Here is a 19,110-nt window from a genome sequence, read left to right as displayed (position 1 = left end):
CTGTCCCGTGCATTGTTATACTCCTGCTTATCACCTCTCTTAAGCGTTCTTCCTCACACATATAAATATAAATATATATGTTTAAATTTAAACCTAGGTTCTGCGTGTGACAGAAAACATGGTATTTGTCTCAATCTGACTAAGTTTGCTCACACAATGATCTCCAGTTTTATCTATTTTCCTGAAAATGCTATCATTTTATTTTTCTTAATGGCTGCATAAAATTCCCATTTTCTTTACCCATTCACCCACTGATGGACATTTATAAAGGCTAATTCTACCTCCTAGCTATCATGAATAGTGCAGCAGTAGGCATGGTACAGATCTGACCTGACCTCACCTCTCACTGCTGGTTTTGTGGAAGAGCTGGCCCTGAAGAGAGCTGACCCCACCCCTCCACAGCTGCAGTGCTCTGAACAGCAGGTCCCACATCTCCCCCAGGAAGCACAGGAGAGCTGGCCCTGGTTGCAGAAGTTGTAGATGAGCCAGCCTCAAAGGTGTGGGCATGGGAGGGCCCTGCCGCTTGTCTCCTGTGAGGTGGCAGTGGATGAGGGAGAGACGCTCTCCCCTCTTCTCCCTTGCCACCTACAACAGGCAGAAGAGCTGGTCCCTAGGCTACCCGAGTGGGAGAACCAGACCTGCCCCTCAGCAGCAACAGCACTCAGGAGAGTAGGCCCTACTCCTTTGGTTTGCTTTGTTTCTCAAGATAGGTTTTCTCTGTGAACCCCTGGCTGTTCTGGAACTCCATCAGCGAAGTAGAGCAGGTCCCGACGGCACGGCACTAGGCACTAGCAGTGAGCTGTCCTGATGGCATGAGAACATGAGAGCCAGACAGCCTGGGGTGGGACTGGATGACCTAGTGGGTTGAGGAGAGTTGACAAGCTGGTTAGCCCAGATACCTCTCAGGCCCAGATGCAGGGCTTTGAGTTGGCCCGCCTCAACATCTACCCCATAGATGAACTGCTGGAGAGCATGAAGAGGCTGGTCCTACAGATCCAAAGCTACAGGATCTCCATGGCTACAGGGCAACAGCAGGACATCCGAGAGGAGTCCCTGTGAGCTTCCAGTATTGATAGTGCAGCAGAAGTCAGAGGCCTTGAAACAGACTAGTGACTCACTGCCATGACATTTACAAGTAAAGATGTATGGACAAAAGGGTACACTGTGGGACACACTGTGACACACTGCAGCTTCCACAATGAGGTTTTTTTCTTTTAGAGCAGAGGTTGCAAGAGTGGAGGGTGGGTACTAGGGAACAGGGAGATGAGTGGGATTGAGGTGCATGACGTGAAATTCACAAAGAATCAGAAGTTAAAAACAAGAAGAGGCTGGAGAGAGGGCTCAGCGGTTAAGAGCACTGACTGCTCTTCCAGAGGTCCTGAGTTCGATTCCCAGCAACCTCATGGTGGCTCACAACCATCTGTAATGGGATCTGATGCCCTCTATTGGTGTGTCTGAAGACAGCTACAGTGTACTCACATAAAATAAATAAATCTTTAAAAAAAATAAGTTAAAAACAAAACAAAATTTCATAAGCACAATTAATACCAGATGATACTTTATAGAAAAAAATCAGAAAACTTTGAGGCATGGCAAGGGGAAACATGAAAAAATACAATAAGAAAAAAGGAATAGGGCTGGAGAGGTGGCTCAGAGGTTAAGAGCACTGACTGCTCTTCCAGAGGTCCTGCGTTCAAATCCCAGCAACCACATGGTGGCTCACAACCATCTGTAAAGAGATCCGATGCCCTCTTCTGGTGTATCTGAAGACAGCTACAGTGTACTTATATATAATAAATGAATAAATCTTTTAAAAAAAAAAGGAATAAAAGAGGGTAAAGATATAAAGATATACTTGTAAGCCTAGCCATTATTAGACAAAAGGAGAAGTATTAAGAATTCAAGGCCAGCTTAGACTACTAACTATAGAGATAGTCTCAGAAACCTTTGATTCTAGCACCGAAGAGTCAGATGCAGGTGGATCTCTGTGGGTTCAAAGCCAGCCTGGTCTACATAACCAGTTCCAGGCTAGGCAAAGGGCAAGACTTCGATCCTAGCACTCTGGAGGCAGAAACAGAGAGATTGCTGCAAGTTCAAAGCCAGCCTGAAGCATACAGCCAATTCCAGGTCAGCTAGGCAAGAGAGAGACAGAGACAGAGACAGATAGAGAGACAGACAGAGAGACACAGAGACAGAGACAGACACAGAGACAGAGAGAGACAGACAGACAGACACAGATACAGAGAGACAGACAGAGACACAGAGACAGAGAGGCAGAGAGAGACAGACAGACAGACAGACAGACACAGAGACAGACAGAGACACAGGGAGACACAGAGAGACAGAGAGGGCACAAAGCAGTTTGGCAAGGGTTATTTTTGTTATGTTAAACACATAAAAACAAAGGGACTGCAGTGCTCAGCGGTTAAGAGCATTCTACATTCTTCCCTGGGGTTAGGAGGCTTACAGATACCTATAACTCCAAAGACCAAACAGTTCTACAAAGAAAGTTCCAGGACAGGCAAGGCTACACAGAGAAACCCTGTCTCCCAAAAACCAAAAAGAAAGGAAGGGAGAGAGGGAGAGAGAAGAGAGGGAGGGAGGAAGAGCCAGCTGAGCCTACACATTAAAGACCTGTGCTTGCTGTAACTGTGTCTTCTTTTTTTTTTTTTTTTTTTTTTTTTTTTTTTGGTTCTTTTTTTCGGAGCTGGGGACCGAACCCAGGGCCTTGTGCTTCCTAGGCAAGCGCTCTACCACTGAGCTAAATCCCCAACCCCATAACTGTGTCTTTTTAAAAACTGGCTCTGCGGTCCCTACTTCTTCTGCTGGTTAAATGAAGGCAGCAAGCCCCACACTCTCATGTTAATATCACCTTCTTTGCCGTGGAACGCTCTTTCAGTCTCCTGCAATTTTTGTTTTGTGGTTTTTGTCGTAATTGCCTCTGCCCTTGCTTTCTGTGTTGCTTTATGTGGCATTTGTTTGTGTGGGGGCTGGGTGTTCTGTAGTCCAGAACAGGCTTTGAACTCAAAATCCTGGTTCCACCCTGGGGGATTGCAGGACTGTCCTGTTTTCTCGGTAGGGACTTTGACTTCTCGAAATAGGGCGTCACAAGAGGTGGCTTGCAGCCAAATTGCCTAGGAAGGCAGGTTAAATCACGCACAGCTGGAGCCTGCCAGAGGCTAGGGAAGAGGGTTGTGGAGACCGTGACCCATTCCTACCTAACAAGGAGTAGCCCACGGTTGGGTAGCTGCCTTAAAGCCACACCCTCAAGCCGGGCGGGGAGGGTCGGTTTCCCAGGGACTGTGCGCAAAGAAGGAACTGAGAGGCCGATTTGGGGGCGACTTTCACAGTCGGAACACCTGGCTCTCACTCCAGTGGTGACCTATTCAGCAGGTTCAGCGAAGTGCCTCTGTGGGCGGACACCCCTGTGACCAAAGCCTCCGAGCTAGTTCAGGCTAAGTGGGAAGAGTGAGGTCTGGAACCAGGGCCAGTAAATTGCAAGAAACCATGGTCTCCTCTGGCCTTAAAAAGACAGGGATTAGACCCACTGGGTGATGTCAAAGGAGTCTGCCCTACAACAGGCCTTGTTCTTCAGGGAAGTCTCTGGACCAGTGTATTCAGGTCCCCAGAAGAGTAACGAATAAGCAGTGTAGGAACACACTCGACCCTCTTTGCGCTGTGGCCACGAGCAAGTCACGGCCTCCCATTTCTTTGTCTTAGTGCAGTGAGGTTTGTCTCCATGTCCTCTACGGCCGTTTTAGCTCTTCCTTGTCACGAAGCAGCTTTAATAAGATGTGCGACGGTTCTTTGTAAATGTCTGGCAAATACAACTCCTTAGACGTGCACACATATCGCTAGCTCAGCCACTGGACTTCAAGTGCCCTGAAGTTGTAGGAGAGGCGGTAAAAGTCTGGGATAGTAACCAAAAGAAAATTAGGGCGTGTTCGCACACCCCTGACTGATCGTCCGCAGCCCACGAGGCGAGCCAGGGAGGACCTTGGGGTGCAGTTCTTTGCCCCGTTCTTTCCTTGCGGGGGAGAGGGAACTTGAAATCAGCTAAGTCACAACGCAAAGAAGGACCAGAGTTTTCTGATTTAGTAGGCAGTTCCTTTCCCAGCGTTAGCAGATAGATGGCGGGCGCAAATGAGTGAAAATAGGGACAGACAATCGGTCCACAGCAACTGGAAGCCGGACTACTTTGCGGTACCACATTTACTTGGGATTTCTACTCTGCTCGAGTGTAGGGGGACTCATAGAGAAAACAGAAGTAAAATGCAAAGTGGAGTCAGGTATGGTGGTCCTCTCTCCCTTCGTATGCTCCAAATTGACCTTGCAAATCATTTCCCTGGTTACCTGTCTGCCTTTCCAAAAGAGCCAGGACCAGGAAGCAGCTTTTCCCCAGCGCCTGTGGCTTCCTTCAGATGAGTTAACGCTCCCGGGCGGTTTCCTTCCTCCCATCTCCAGCAGTGCCGCTGGTTTGCATCAACCTAGAATATGGTTCACAGCGCTTTGGACCAGGTGGACTAGGTCAGCAGTGAAACCCAAAGTAGCGACTCTGGAAAATGAATCTGTTGTCCTAGGGTTCAGAGAACAGGACTTCCAGGCAGCATAAGCCTCCTGTGAGTTCTGGTACAGACTGGGAAACTCAGTCCCTGAGAAGCAGCTTAAAACGTCCAGGTTGAGGGTTGGGGATTTAGCTCAGTGGTAGAGCGCTTGCCTAGCAAGCACAAGGCCCTGGGTTCGGTCCCCAGCTCCGAAAAAAAGAAAAGGAAAAAAAAAAAAAAAAGTCCAGGTTGGGTTTCAGCATACATGTGTGAATGAGTTATTATTAAAGGTATCTGGATAGGACCGGGAATGTGGTGCTTGTGTGAGAGAGCACAGGCAGAGGGATGCTTAGAAAGCAGGAATCACTTTCACGGTGTACCAACTGAGTCCTAGCAGGCAGCCTCAGCCCAGGAATCACCAGCACAGCAGGTATGTGGAACTCTAGGAGCTGTGGAACTCCAGAAGGAAATCAATTAGTTCCTCTGAAATGTAAATGTAAATAGCCATCAAAAGGAACCACAGAGTAGGCCTAAGAGAGGGGATCCCAACCCCCTCTCTGGCCTCCAAGGACACAGGCCTGGACATGGCACACAGGTACACACGGAGGCAAACATATTCATTAAATAAAAACAAAACTTTAAAAAAAAAAAAGCACTTGGAAAGATCTGCCAGGTTGGAAGTTTCATAGCAACCCTGACGCAGGGGGTTCAAAGTGGAAACTTCTGGTTTCTTTGGAAAGCCATGTTAAATGATGCTTTGCTCGGCACACAGGTGAAAGGATGGCTTGCTAAAGCAGACACAGGTGAAAGGATGTCTTGCTGTGGCAGACGTGTGCTATTTGGAAGGAATGTAAACATCACCCACAGACAGTGGGAGCTGAGCATTGGTTCACCTTGCCCCGTTTCGTAGTCTTCACCGATGGCACGAGTGTATTGTTTACATTGCATTGACCTTCGCTTACGGTGACATCCTAGACAGAAATTCACCAAAGAACTTCTTGAGAGGTGTCTGCGGCGTATTGCGGCTTCTACAGTGGACTCCGGACAGTTGGAGAGCCTCGCTGTTTCTTCTGGACTGAACGGCCCTTGCAGTCCTGTGTGGCGTCTGCCGAGTGGACTGGGCTGCAGCTGTGGATTCGTGTTTGGTGTTTGCTAGTGGACTGGACTGAGACCAAGGAAGATGGAAATCTCCCCCAAAGAACTATTTCTAAACGGGTCCACTTCTCCCGTGTCCTAATACCTTTTCTCCACCTCTGGTGGGTGTTGGACTAAAGGAGAGGCCGAGACAAATTTACGCCTACAGGGTTCGTTGTAGCTCATGAGAGCTCCTCTTGCTCTCACGGTGGCTTTACTGGTGGTATTTTGACTAAGGGTGGTATTTTGACACAGTCTTCCTTTCTCTTGGACATGTGACACACCAAGGGAAGTACCACCAATTATAAACATTTGAAGGGCAAATTAAAGTTGTTTATAAAATATAAAATAAAAACATACTGTAAATGCTTTTTAAAATATATTTATTTACTTTATGTATGTGAGTTTGCTGCTGCTGTCTTCAGACACACCAGAAGAGGGCACCAGATCCCATTACAGATGGTTGTGAGCTACCCTGTGGTTGCTGGGAATTGAACTCAGGACCTCTGGAAGAGCAGCCAGTGCTCTTAACCACTGAGCCATTGCTCCAGCCCCCGTAAGTGCTTTTTAAAAAGTGAAGAGGCACTGGGAAGGTGGCCTAGTGGTTAAAAGTCCTTGCTGCCCTTCTAGACCCAAGTTCAGTTCCCAGTGCTCACATCAGGAGGCTCAACTCCAACTGGGGCCCGAATGCATGTGTACCTCTCCACACACATACACAGAGAATTGGAAATGAACCTTTTTTTCAAGTAGGGGAAAATAAAATCTAGAGCCCGAACAAAATCCGTTATTTATATGAAGTGTCCAGCCTGAGAAAATGTCCAGAGAAGACACCAGGATGTCATGGTGGGAAGATGGACAAGGTGGGCAGCGAATGCAAAAGGTCAGGTTGATGACAGCGCTCAGGAGTGGGTTGTGGTGAGCATTTAACCCATCCAACTTTTAAGCAGATAGTGTGTATGGAACAGGATGGAGGGAAATGGGGGGGATACATAGGGGTCCCCACCCCAGAGGCTAGCTGAAGCCTCTCACCAGCAGAGAAGGAGAATTTCACATAACCAACTACTGGAAGGTCTTTCTCCCCTCCTGGCCAGAAGCCTGCCGTTTCATGCAGGACTCTCCTCAGAAATGCCACTTATAGGAAAGGGACATGTGTCAAACAATGTATGTAACCATTGTGGTTCCTGGGTCACTGCATCAGATTAGTATACTAGCCATAGGGGCTGGAGAGATGGCTCAGCAGTTAAGAGCACTGATTGTTCTTCCAGAGGTCCTGAGTTCAATTCCCAGCAACCACATGGTGGCTCACAACCGTCTGTAATGGGATCCGATGCGCTCTTCTGGTGTGTCTGAAGACAGCGATAGTGTACTCATATACATAAACAGATAAATCTAAGAAGAAAGAGAGAAAGAAAGGAAGAAAGATGCCATCCATGGCTTCTCGAACTTGGACTTGTCTTATTCCTCCCACTCTCAGAGAAGCCACATCCAAGCTCGCTCACTCGCTCTTTCCAAGCAATTCTTTTCTCCTCAGTCATAACAATTAACCCATAGGAAAATACCTTTAATACAATGTCCAACGGTGTCTCGGACCAGCTACACCTGAAATTCTGAGTTAAAGCTGTGGCGAATGGGGTTGGGGATTTAGCTCAGTGGTAGAGCGCTTGCCTAGCGAGCACAAGGCCCTGGGTTCAGTCCCCAGCTCCGAAAAAAAGAAAAAAAAAAAAAAAAAAAAAAAAAGCTGTGGCGAATCTCAATTTTTCTCTGATTCAAAATCTGGAAAAGGTAAGGGAATGTCTGGGATTGCTGTCCCTGCCCTGTCTCTCTCTGGCTCTGCCTCAAGCTGTACACCAAGCTTCTTACCTGCATTGTTGGACACATTGGCAAGTGCTTGGAGCAGCGCAGTGTCTGTTAACACTCGTTATTCTAGAGTTTGGAATTCGGAATCAGAATCAGGCTGCGACTTTGCTCACCAGGTCTCGTAGGTACGACTGAATCCAGAGTAGAGTCTCTTCCTTGATGGGCTGTGAAGTGCTCCAGCTTTCAAGGGTAAGTACAGCTCCTAGACCTCCAGTTTCTGGGACTGGGAGTGACTGGAAACTCGGCATCCATCCATGGCTCACCTAGGGAACCTTGTCACATTGCGTGTTTCCTCAGCCCTCACCTAAGGTCTGCTGTGTGCCAGACATGGTAGTGCCAGCTGGTAGGGAATACGGGCACCCAGACCTTCCGATGTGATGGGTGTTTAACATGCATGGGATTATGTCATTTACATGGGTAACTGTTTTTTTTTTAAATATTTTATTTATTTATTATATATATGAGTACACTGTAGCTGTCTTCAGACACACCAGAAGAGGGCATCAGATCTCATTACAGATGGTTGTGAGCCACCATGTGGTTGCTGGGATTTGAACTCAGGACCTCGGGAAGAGCAGTCGGTGCCCTTAACCACTGAGCCATCTCTCCAGCCCTTTTTTTTTTTTTTAACATGGGTAACTGTTTATTGGTTACATATTATATTCTGGTTTATTAAATTTTATATTAATTGGGCTTTAATATACATATTTGTTTTTGTTGTTGTTGTGTTGTTTTGTTTTGAAACAGAGTCTTTCTACATAGGCTTGGTTGTCCCAGAACTTGCTATATAGAATCAGACTGGCCTTGAATGCACAAAGAAATTTTCTTAGTTTTACTTATGTGTATTTGGGGGAAGGGGTGTGGTAGAGGAGGTCAGAAGAGGGCATTGGATTCCCTGAAGCCGAAGTTACAGGTGGTTGTAAACTTCCCCATGTGAGTGCCCAGAACCAAACCCCAGTCCTCTGGAAGGGCAGAAAGTGCTACTAACTGCTTACCAATCTTTCTGGTCTCTGGATCAGGCTTCTGAGACACAGCCTCACCGCGCAGCCCAGGCTAGCCTTAAACCCACGGTTCACGTGCATCTGTCCCTAGGAGTGCACATCATGCCTTGACTCTATTTATTTGCAAGACGTTGACTTAGGTCTAGGCATAGACATCTAGAGGAGGCAAAGGCAATGGTGGCTTGGTTATACTAACTTACCCAGCACCTCCGTGTCGGTGGCTGGATGATGGCTGGCTGTCAGGAAGGTTCACAGAATAGAAGTAGCCCTGAACAGAATCTGCTCTCCGGGGAAGATGGCGCAATGGTGCAGTCGCATGGTTCTCAGGTTCATTAAATGCCATGGGGCACTTGCTCCAGATGCATGTGAAGAGTCCCCAGGCTCTGAGTGGCCAACGGACATAGCTCTGGGTCCCAAGAATGAAGTGAATTGAGGAGACCAGGGCACAGCCTCCATACATAATAGTCCTCTGGGCTGGCTTCCAGGTGTAAAGCATAGGCCACATGAAATCCTATGGACATGGCCCATGCTTATCTCCCGAGAGTCACAAGGCAGAGGCAGGCAGATCTCTGGGTCTGAGGCCAGCCTGGTCTATAGGTTGAATTTCAGAACAACCAGGGGCTACACAGAGAAACCCTGTCTCAGAACGAGTTTCCATGTCTGTGCAGCACATTTTCCTTATCCATGTCTCTGTTGCTGCTGCACTGATCGAGGATATGTGAACCTAGAGTCTTCTGGGTAAATACCAAGGGGGGCATAGCTGGGCCATATGCAGATGCAGTTTTTGTTTTTTGAGAAAATACTGTACTGATTTCCATAGAGGCTGAAATAGATGCTATTCCCCACCAGTAGTGTAAATTCTGGTTGTTAGAAATAATTTTAGGGACTGGAGAGATGGCTCAGCAGTTAAGAGCACTGACTGTTCTTCCAAAGGTCCTGAGTTCAATTCCCAGCAACCACATGGTGGCTCACAACCATCCGTAATGGGATCTGACGCCCTCTTCTGGTATGTCTGAAGACAGCTACAGTGCACTCATATAAGTAAAAATTTTAAAAAATAAAAAAAATAATTTAATGTTGGACAAAGGAACATATAGGGAAAGTGGAATTTTTCTTTTAATTTTTTTTCTTTTGCAAACTGTGCTAAATCCCCAACCCACCCCAGCAATTCTTTTTTCTTTTTCTTTTTTTCTTTTCTTTTTTTTAAAGATTTATTTATTATATATAAGTACACTGTAGCTGTCTTCAGACACACCAGAAGAGAGCATCAGAACCCATTACAGATGGTTGTGAGCTACCATGTGGTTGGTGGGAATTGAACTCAGGACCTCTGGAAGAGTAGTCAGCGCTCTTAACCACTGAGCCAACTCTCCAGCCCTGTTAGTCCAATTATTGATTGGAGTTGTTTTCTTTAAAAAAAAAAAAGATTTGGGGTTGGGGATTTAGCTCAGTGGTAGAGCGCTTGCCTAAGAAGCGCAAGGCCCTGGGTTCGGTCCCCAGCTCCGAAAAAAAAGAACCAAAAAAAAAAAAGATTTATTGTTATATCATGTGTATGAGTATTTTGTATGAATATATGTTCAGATACTTTCTTGGTACCTGCAGGAGCCAGAGGCGGGAACCAGATACCCTGGGACTTGAATTACTGATAATTATGAGTCCACCATGGGAATGTTGAGAAGCAAACCCAGATCCTCTTGCAAGAGCAGCCAGTGCTCCTTAACCGCTGATCTGTCTCTCCGGGCCTTGGTTTTTTGTTGCTCAATTGTTGGGGATTTTGTTTGTTTGTTTTTTGTTTTTTAAGTTATTTATATATTCTAAATATTAATCCTTTGTCAAATGCATAGCTAACAAAAATCCTTTCCCATTTTGTAGACTGTCTCCTCAAGTAACTGCTTTCTTTGCTATATAAAAGCTTCTTAATTTCACCAGTCTGTTTTTTTTTAAAGGTTTTACTTATTTTATTTTTACAAATTTCATTTTTTAAAAAAATTGTTGTGTGCACTGGTGTTTTGCGTGCATTTTTGTCTGGGTGAGAATGTCAGGACCTGGGATGGGAGTTATGAGTTGCCATGTGGGTGCTGGGATTGAACCTTGGTCCTATTGGAAGCATAGCTAATGCTCTTAAACACTGAGCTATCTCTCCAGCCCCTATTTATTTATTTTTTGTATAGTTGTTGGAGTATTTTGTTTGTTTGTTTGTTTTTGCCATACACATGTTGTGAGGATGTAGGCTTTGGATGTCCTCGGAGCTGCAGGCTACTGCAAGTTGTCATGTGGGTGCTGGGAATAGAACCCAGGTCCTCTCTGTAAGAGAAGCCAGTGCCATGTGGCCATCTCTCCAGCCCAGTGCTAGGTAGTTTTTATTGTCAACTTGAAACAACCAAGAGTTACCTGGGAAGAGGAGTCTCAGTCGAGGGACTGCCCAGATCAGACTGGCCTGACGCACATCTATGGGGAAGTGTCTTGACTTGATTCAGGAAGGCCCACTGAACTGTGGGTGGTGCCACTCCTCAGAAGGCTGGACAGGAGCGACCAGGAGGGCAAGGTGGTAAGCAGCCTTCCTCCACAGTTTATGCTTCAGTTTCTACTTGAGCTCCTTCCCTGACACCCCTCAGTGTTTTTTTGTTTTTTTGTTTTTTTGTTTTTTGTTTTCTCGGAGCTGAGGACTGAACCCAGGGCCTTGCACTTGCTAGGCAAGCGCTCTACCACTGAGCTAAATCCCCAACCCCGACACCCCTCCGTGTTAAACGGTGACCTGAATGTATATGTTTAAATAAACCCTTTCCTCCCAGACCTGAAAGTATATGTTTAAATAAACCCTTTCCTCCCAGACCTGAAAGTATATGTTTAAATAAACCCTTTCCTCTGAGAATACATTTAAATAAACCCTTTCCTCCCAAGTTCCTTCGGTCAGCTTGTTTTTATCACAGCAACAAAAAGTAAACTGGATCAAGGTCTATCTTGTCGATCACCGGCCTTTCCCCTGGATACCGGGGTCTTTTTCAGAGTCTTCTCTATGTCCACATCTTGAAATGTCTTCCCTGGTTTTTCTTCTAACAGTTTCAGAGTCTCCTGTCTTTTGCTAAAGGTGTTTGATCCACTTAGGATGTGTGTGTGTGTGTATGTGTGTGTGTGTGTGTGTCTGTGTGTATATGTGTGTCTGTGTGTGTGTGTCTGTGTGCGCGCGCGTGCGTGTGGCAGAGTGACAGACAAGATCTAATCTGTTCTTTATGTAGATGCCCAGTTCTCCCAGGACCATCTGTTAAAGAGGCTAAATTTCTCCAATATTTATCCTGACATTAATATTTATTCCTGACATTATTGTCAAAACTCAGGTGATTGTAGTTGTGTGGTTTATTTGGACTTAGTGTTCTGTCCAGTTGTTTTACACATCTGTGACATACCATGCTCTGCTTATTACCAAATTCTATGCTTCCAATTCATGTGGGTGTTAGGAACCAAACGCTGGTCCTCAAAAAATCAGTGTCCTTTTACTGCTGGGCCATCTCCCCAGCTTCGCCCCCAATCTGTTCCTCCGTGTGCTTATTATTGATATGTAGAAAGGATAGTGATTTTTTTTTGTTATTTTTTGTTTCCTGTCACTCTGCTGAAAGAGCTTATCAATTCTCAGAGTTTTCTGTACAGTCGGGAGGTCTAATATGGAGAACCACATTAACTGTCAATGGGGGGGGGGGATCCTTTCTTTCATTTCTCTTTTACTTGTTTTTTTTTTCTTTTCTTTTTTCACTTTTTGACTTAGTTAAAACTTAGAGGGTTGGGGATTTAGCTCAATGGTAGAGTGCTTGCCTAGCAAGTGCAAGGCCCTGGGTTCGGTCCCCAGCTCCGAAAAAAAGAAAAGAAAAAAAAAAAAAACTTAGAGCACTATAGTGGGGGAAAGTAGACAGAGTATAGCCCTGTCTTGTTCCTGTCATCAGGATAAATGCTTTAGGTTTTTACTTATTTAGTACAAGGCTGGCTACATGTTTGTTTTGAGACAGGGTCTCACTGTTGCCCTGGTTGGCCTGGAACTCACAGAGATCCACTGTGTCTGTCTCTGAGCTCTGGGAGCAAGACCTGTGCCACACGCCTGGACCACAAGATTGCAGTGTATCCCCTTGTTACGGCAGAGCATGGCCGCCTACTCCTAGTTATCCGGAGCTTTCATCAGGAAACTGTCGTTTCCACATCTGCTAAGCTGATCATGTGACTTCTGTCCTTGAGCCCATTTATATAATAGATTACATTTATAGACTTGTATAAGTTCAACCATTCCTGCTTCTTTGAAAAAGAAAAAACGCCAACTTCATCCTGTCAAGTGAGTTTTTTTTTTTTTTTTTTTACTTAGATGTAGGAGTGTATGCCACATGTGTTCAGGGGTCCACAGAGGTCATGAGAAGGAGTTTTAAGGTCTCTTGAGACAGGAGTTATAGATAGTTGCAAGCCTCCCAACATGGATTCTAAGAGCCAAATTCTGGAAGAGCAAGTACTCTTAACTGCTAACTGTCCTTTCAACCCCAAGATTGATTTTTTTAAAAAGATTTATTTATTTTACGTATATGAGTGCTCTGTCTGCACGTACACCTGCACGCCAGAAGAGGGCATCAGATTCCACTACAGATAGTTGGAAGCCACTTATGTGGTGGCCGGGAATGGAACCTCTGCAAAAATAGACAGTGCTCTTAAACCCTGACCATCTCTCCAGCCTGATGTTTTTGTTTTTGTTTTTGTTTTCTTTTTTTCGGAGCTGGGGACTGAACCCAGGGCCTTGCGCTTGTTAGGCAAGCGCTCTGCTACTGAGCTAAATCCCCAACCCCTTGTTTTTGTTTTTTTAAAATATGTTCTTGAACTTGGTTTGCAAGTATTTCATTGATAATTTTCGTATCAATGTTCATGGGGAGATTGGTCTGTAATTCTTTCTTTTTTTAGCTGTGGTAGTTTTATCTGGTTTTGGCATCAGGGTAATATTGGCTTTGTAAAGTGTTTGGCAGCTGGGCTGGAGCGACGGTTCCGAAGTTAGGAGCACTGGTTGCTCTTTCGAAGAACCTGGACTCAATCCCAGCACCCAGCCACATGGGAGCACAACTGTCACTTCAGTCTCAGGAGATCTGACGCCCTCTCTGGCCTCCGCAAGGGCCAGGCGTGAAAGTGGTGCACAGACATGATGTAGGCAAAACACCCATCCACACCCACAGCTCTCTCCCTCCCTCCCTTGCTCCCTCCCTCGCTCCTTCCCTCGATCCCTCCCTCCCTCCCTCCCTCCCTCCCTCCCTCCCTCCCTCCCTCCTTACCTCCCGCTCACTCTCTCCCTTTTTTTTTAAAGTATGGTAGGTAGTTCTTTCTTTCCTATTGTTGATCCCATGTCTCTAAAGGTCTTGTGGGATTCAGCAATGACTCCACTAGGGCCTGTACCTTTTTTTTTTTTAAGTCTACAGCACCCGGTATTCCCAGGTAGTCTCCCATCTAAATACTAACCAGGCCTCACCCTGCTTAGCTTCAGAGATCAGATGAGATGGGGTACGTTCAGGGTGGTATGGCCGTGGACAACCTGTACCTTTTTTATTTGGGAGTTTTTATTACTGCTTTAGTCTCATTACTTGTTACAGATCTGCTGAACTCGTTTGTCTTCAGGGCTGGGGAGACAGCTCAGCAGTCGAAAGCCTTTGCTTTAAAATCATGACAACTCGAATCCAGACCCCAGCACCTACATACAAACCTGGCATCCAGCACACATCTGTAACCGTAGCTTTTAGGTAAACAGAGATAGGAGGGTCTGTGGGGCTTCCTAATTTCCTGTTTACCTGAGAAAATGCAAGCCCTATGTTGAGGGAGAAAACACATCTCAAAAAATGGGTGGAGAGTGATGAAGGCAGGCACCATACCCTCCATTGGCCTCTACAAATACACTTAAACATACGTGCACATACACTCAAACATACATGCAATACACTCAAACATACATATGCATACACTTAAACATACATGCAATATACTCAAACATACATATGCATACACTTAAACATATATGTGCATTAATTAAACATACATGCACATGTACATACACTCAAACATACATGCAATACACTCAAACATATACATACATAAACATATCTAGACAAATAAAATAATATTTTTAATTTTAATATTATATTTCTTTGTGTGGGTGCATGAATGTGGGAGCCTGCATGTGGAGATAGGTGACACCTTGTGGAAGGAAATTGGTTCTCTCTATCACATGGGTCTTGGGGACTCGATACATGTCATCGAACTTGGCAGCAAGTGCCTTTACCTGCTGAACCATCTTGCCAGCCCAGTAGACAAATTTTTATTTCATTTAAAAAGTATTTACTGGGGACTGAAGAGATAGATGGCTCAGAGGTTAAAAGCACTGGCTGCTCTTCCAGAGGTCCTGAGTTCAATTCCCAGCAATCACATGGTGGCTCAGAACCATCTGTAATGGGATCTGATGTCCTCTTCTGGTGTGTCTGAAAACAGCGACAGTGTACTCACATAAATCTTTCTTTAAAAAGTATTTACTTGGGGTTGGGGATTTAGCTCAGTGGTAGAGCGCTTGCCTAGGAAGCGCAAGGCCCTGGGTTCAGTCCCCAGCCCCGAAAAAAAAAAAGAAAAAGAAAAAAAAAAAAGAAGAGCTTGTTAAAAAAAAAAAGTATTTACTTACTTTGTATGTGTATGTGTGTGTGTGCCTGGGTGTATGTCTGTGCACCACATGTGTGCAGAAGCCCAAGGAGGTCAGAAGAGGGCATGGGATCCTTTGAAACTGGAGTTACAGGCAGTCTGTGAGCCACCTTGTGGGCTCTAAGAGGCGAGCCTGGGTCTAGGTCAGTAGGTCTAGGTCTAGCAAGAGCAATAATTGCTTATCTGGGTATGGGGCAGACACCTTTCTAATCCCAACGCTCAGGAGGCAGAGATTTGAGGCCAGCCTGGTTTAAAGAGCGAGTTCCAGAACAGCCAAAGTTACACAAAGAAACCCTGTCTCAAACAAAACAAAATAAAACACAAAGAAGAAACTGTCTTATCTTGGTTTAATTTTGAAAAGTATGTGCACCTAGACATTTTTTACATTTTCTTTGGAGCTTTCTGAGCTAATGGGAAAGGAGGTTTTTTAGTACGTCATTATAATTAGTCATGAGCTAATCCCTGGGTGCAGGCCTGGCTCCAGGTATGGGCCCATGCTCAGTATCAAACAGCTTACAACTCTCTCTCTCTTTGTTTTTTTTTTAATATTTATTTACTTATTATGTATACATCATACAGCTTTCTGCCTGCATGCATGCCTGCAGGCCAGAAAAGGGCATCGGATCTCAATGCAGTTGGTTGTGAGCCTCTGTTTTGTTGCTGGGATTTGAACTCAGGAACTCTAGAAGAGCAGTCAGTGCTCTTAACCTCTGAGCCATCTCTCCAGCACCCCCCATCCCCCCCTTTTGTTGTTGTTTTTGAGACAGGGTTTCTCTATGTAACAGCTCCTGGCTATCCTGGAACTCCCTTTATGGACTAGGCTAGCCTCCAACTTGTGGACATCCCCCTGCCTCTGTCTCCTACGTGCTGGGTTTAAAGGCCTTCACCACCACCGTCTGGCCTCAGCTTATAACTGTCTAAATGTCCTTGCCGCCATGTGTTATAGCAGGTCCTTTTACACCTTGAGCCTTACCATCTCCTTTTAGTCAGCTTGGCTAACGGTTTCTCAGGCATGCCTACTTCCTCTAAGGAGCAACTAACTGTCTTTTATTCATTCATTATGTATGTATATATATATATATATATATATTTTCATTTTCATGTTGTTAATTTTTGGCCTATTGTAATTAGTCTAGCATTGGCTTGGTTTCCAAGGCCCTAAGGTGTGTACCACCATTTATTTGACTGGTCTCTTAATTCTTCAACGCAGACAACTATTACCACAAACACCTCTCTTCCTACTAAGTTCACTGTAACTCAAGTTTGAGGCTATTGTAGTTTCATTTTCCTCCACTTTCAGGGACTTCTTGAGTTCCTTCTGGACTTTTTCAGTAGTCCATGCTCACTCAGTAGTGTGCTGTTTAACCCCACGAGCCTGTGCTCTAGGGTCTTGTGTTGGTTTGGTGTCTATGATGGTCAGACAATGCATTTCAATTGCTTGTAGCCTAACAGTAGTTTATTTTAGAGAAAGTTCCAGGGGCGACTGAGAAGAATGTATTCTCTGCAGTTATTTGGCTGGAATGTTCTGTAGATGTCTGCTAGCTCAACACTTCAGTCGATCTAGTCTTTGTTGAAATGGTGACAGATTTTGAGACTGGTTCCCCCTTTGACTGCCCTGAGGCGAAATCCATTTCTCTATAGCACCAGGCAGCCTGTGACTGGATCCACATTTTAGACTGCCTTGAATGCCAAGCTTTAGGGTTTGGGTCTGAAGTCAGCCAGTCACTTACTACACAGTGGTCACAGGTACAAGAGTCCGTGTGGAGTCTCCAGTGGAAGGGTGGCATAGGAGGTAAAGGTAGGAAAAGCCAAGATTGCAAGGAACACTGGTTTGTGGCAGGTCAAGAAGGTGATGAGATGGGAGGCCTGGGAAGTTGGAACCCAGGAAGTGGCGGAGTGGCGGGCAGGAAAAGATATGAGGGCGCACAAATGAACCCTGCGATGGCGATGTCTGGAAGCCCAGCCCGGGGGCAACCTGTGGTAGGAGCCTACACAGCAAGTGCCTGCCTACAAACAAGCAAACAAACAAACAAAGAACTATCTTCTCTTGGAAGAAAGGCCACCAGCCTCCTTAGGAAAAGTAACCATGGTAACTCCCCAAGATGCGGAGCTGTAATGAGACCCTGGGCCCCTGAACCCAATAACCTGAGCACTGGCTTCAACCTTCCTGTTGAGTGACCTCAGCCAAGCCAAGAATCAAACCTTATAGCCAGGAGACCGAACCACTTCCACCTCCGGCTGACTCACGGAAGGCCTCAGCGGGTGGCTCCTAAATCTCAGGGGTGGCAGCAAGGGTAGGCAGAGGACTGCAGCGCCCGTTCCTCCCTCCCGCGAAAATGTCCAGGATCCCGCCCAGGGAAGGCGCTCTCCTCCGGTCTGGTGAAGTCGCGCTCCTCCCGCCTGGCCGCTCTAGGAGCCCGAGCGCCTGCATCTCAGTGGGAATAACCCCTTCTGCTCCGCAGCCTGGCGCTCTCCGAAAAATCTGCTCACTTGCTTCCAGGGAGAGACAATATATCTTCTTGACGACTCTGGGCCTACCTTATATTCCAGAATGGACTCTCTGCTGAGCTCCTTGGGCAAATTAACGAAACTCTGAGACTCTGAGACTTTTTTTTTTTTTTTTTGTTAACCTTTTGAAACAGGCCAGCTTTGAACTAAATTTCAGATCCTTCTGTCTCCAGAACCCCTGGGCTTCATGCATCCTAGGCAAGGACCCTAAGAGCCTAGACCCTGAGCCTCTGCTTTTGTCTCTGAAAATAATCACACTACCTGGAAGATTATTGTCAGGATTCAGCTAATTAGACCACACGCTACTAGAGCATCTGGCATGTTGTGGGTGCTTAAAAAAATGCCAGAGCATGGCGGAGGACCCTTGTGAATTCAGTGGCAGGAGATCAGAGCCACGCTGATACTATCTCCATTTTTACTACTTCAAAGGGACCGTTATACCAGGCATTGTGGTACACGGCTTTAATCTCAGCACTCAGGAAGCAGAGGTGGGCAGATCTCTACGAATTCAAGGTCAGCCTGGTCTTCAAAGAGAGTTCCAGGACAGCCAGGGCTGCACAGAGAAACGCTGTCTCGGAGGAAACCAAAGAAAATGGAGCACCGTGAAGAGTCCGGTTTTTGACATGAGTTGTTTTTGGCAGCTTCCTATGTGCTAAGTCCCTTTACATATGTGACCTCTGTGATCTCTGTGAAGTGTTGTCATTGTTCCTACATCATGGAAGAAAATTCTAGGGTTCTGAATGTCAGTCTGATTCCAACACAAGCAGCACTTCTCTCTGAGCTGCACGTCTCCTGCTCCACACGGAAGCATCAGTCCCAAGAAGTGGTCAGACATAGATACCATCTAGTGAGAAAAAAGGAAGCTGAAGGCACCTTACTCCATAGCAGAATAAAAATCTATTGGGGGATGGCAGGGGACAAACAACTGGACAGGCGGCTCAGAGCTTAGTACTGACTGCTCTTCCAAAGGAACAGGGTTCAACCCCTAGCACGTACATGATGACTTACAACCATCTGTAACACCCTTCTAACTTTTGAGTCATACACACATATATAGACAAAAAACACCCATATGATTAAAATAAGTCTATATTTTTTAATCTACTAGAAAACTGAGTGTGGTGTTTCATACTGGAATCCCAGCATTGAAGAACTTAAAGCAGGATGATCCCAAGGTCCAGGCTAGCCTAGACTATATAAAAAGATGACATAGCAAGACCCAGTTTCAAAAAACATAAATAGGGGCTGGGGATTTAGCTCAGTGGTAGAGCGCTTACCTAGGAAGCGCAAGGCCCTGGGTTCGGTCCCCAGCTCCGAAAAAAAGAAAAAAAAAAAAAAAAGAACCAAAAAAAAAAAAAAACATAAATAATGAA

General features: G+C 45.7%; 1 protein-coding gene and 1 pseudogene across 2 annotated transcripts in view; one reads left to right on the top strand and one right to left on the bottom strand.

The window, feature by feature from the left end:
• The first annotated feature begins 7,629 nt into the window (after positions 1-7,629).
• Zfp629 (zinc finger protein 629) overlaps positions 7,630-19,110 on the top strand; it is a 40,330-nt gene continuing 28,849 nt past the window's right edge. The window contains exon 1 of one of the 2 annotated variants that reach the window (XM_039078379.2): positions 7,630-7,724. The gene's annotated coding sequence lies outside the window, so the exon portion shown is untranslated. The remainder of the gene's footprint in view (positions 7,725-19,110) is intronic. The other variant, XM_039078370.2, reaches the window with a different exon arrangement.
• On the bottom strand, positions 13,960-14,078 carry LOC120100328 (5S ribosomal RNA; annotated as a pseudogene).

The sequence above is a fragment of the Rattus norvegicus genome, chromosome 1 (genome assembly GCF_036323735.1).
Source record: "Rattus norvegicus strain BN/NHsdMcwi chromosome 1, GRCr8, whole genome shotgun sequence".
NCBI lineage: Eukaryota > Metazoa > Chordata > Mammalia > Rodentia > Muridae > Rattus > Rattus norvegicus.
The sequence above is the reverse complement of the archived record's forward strand: the minus strand, read 5'-3'. Positions and strand labels throughout refer to the sequence as shown.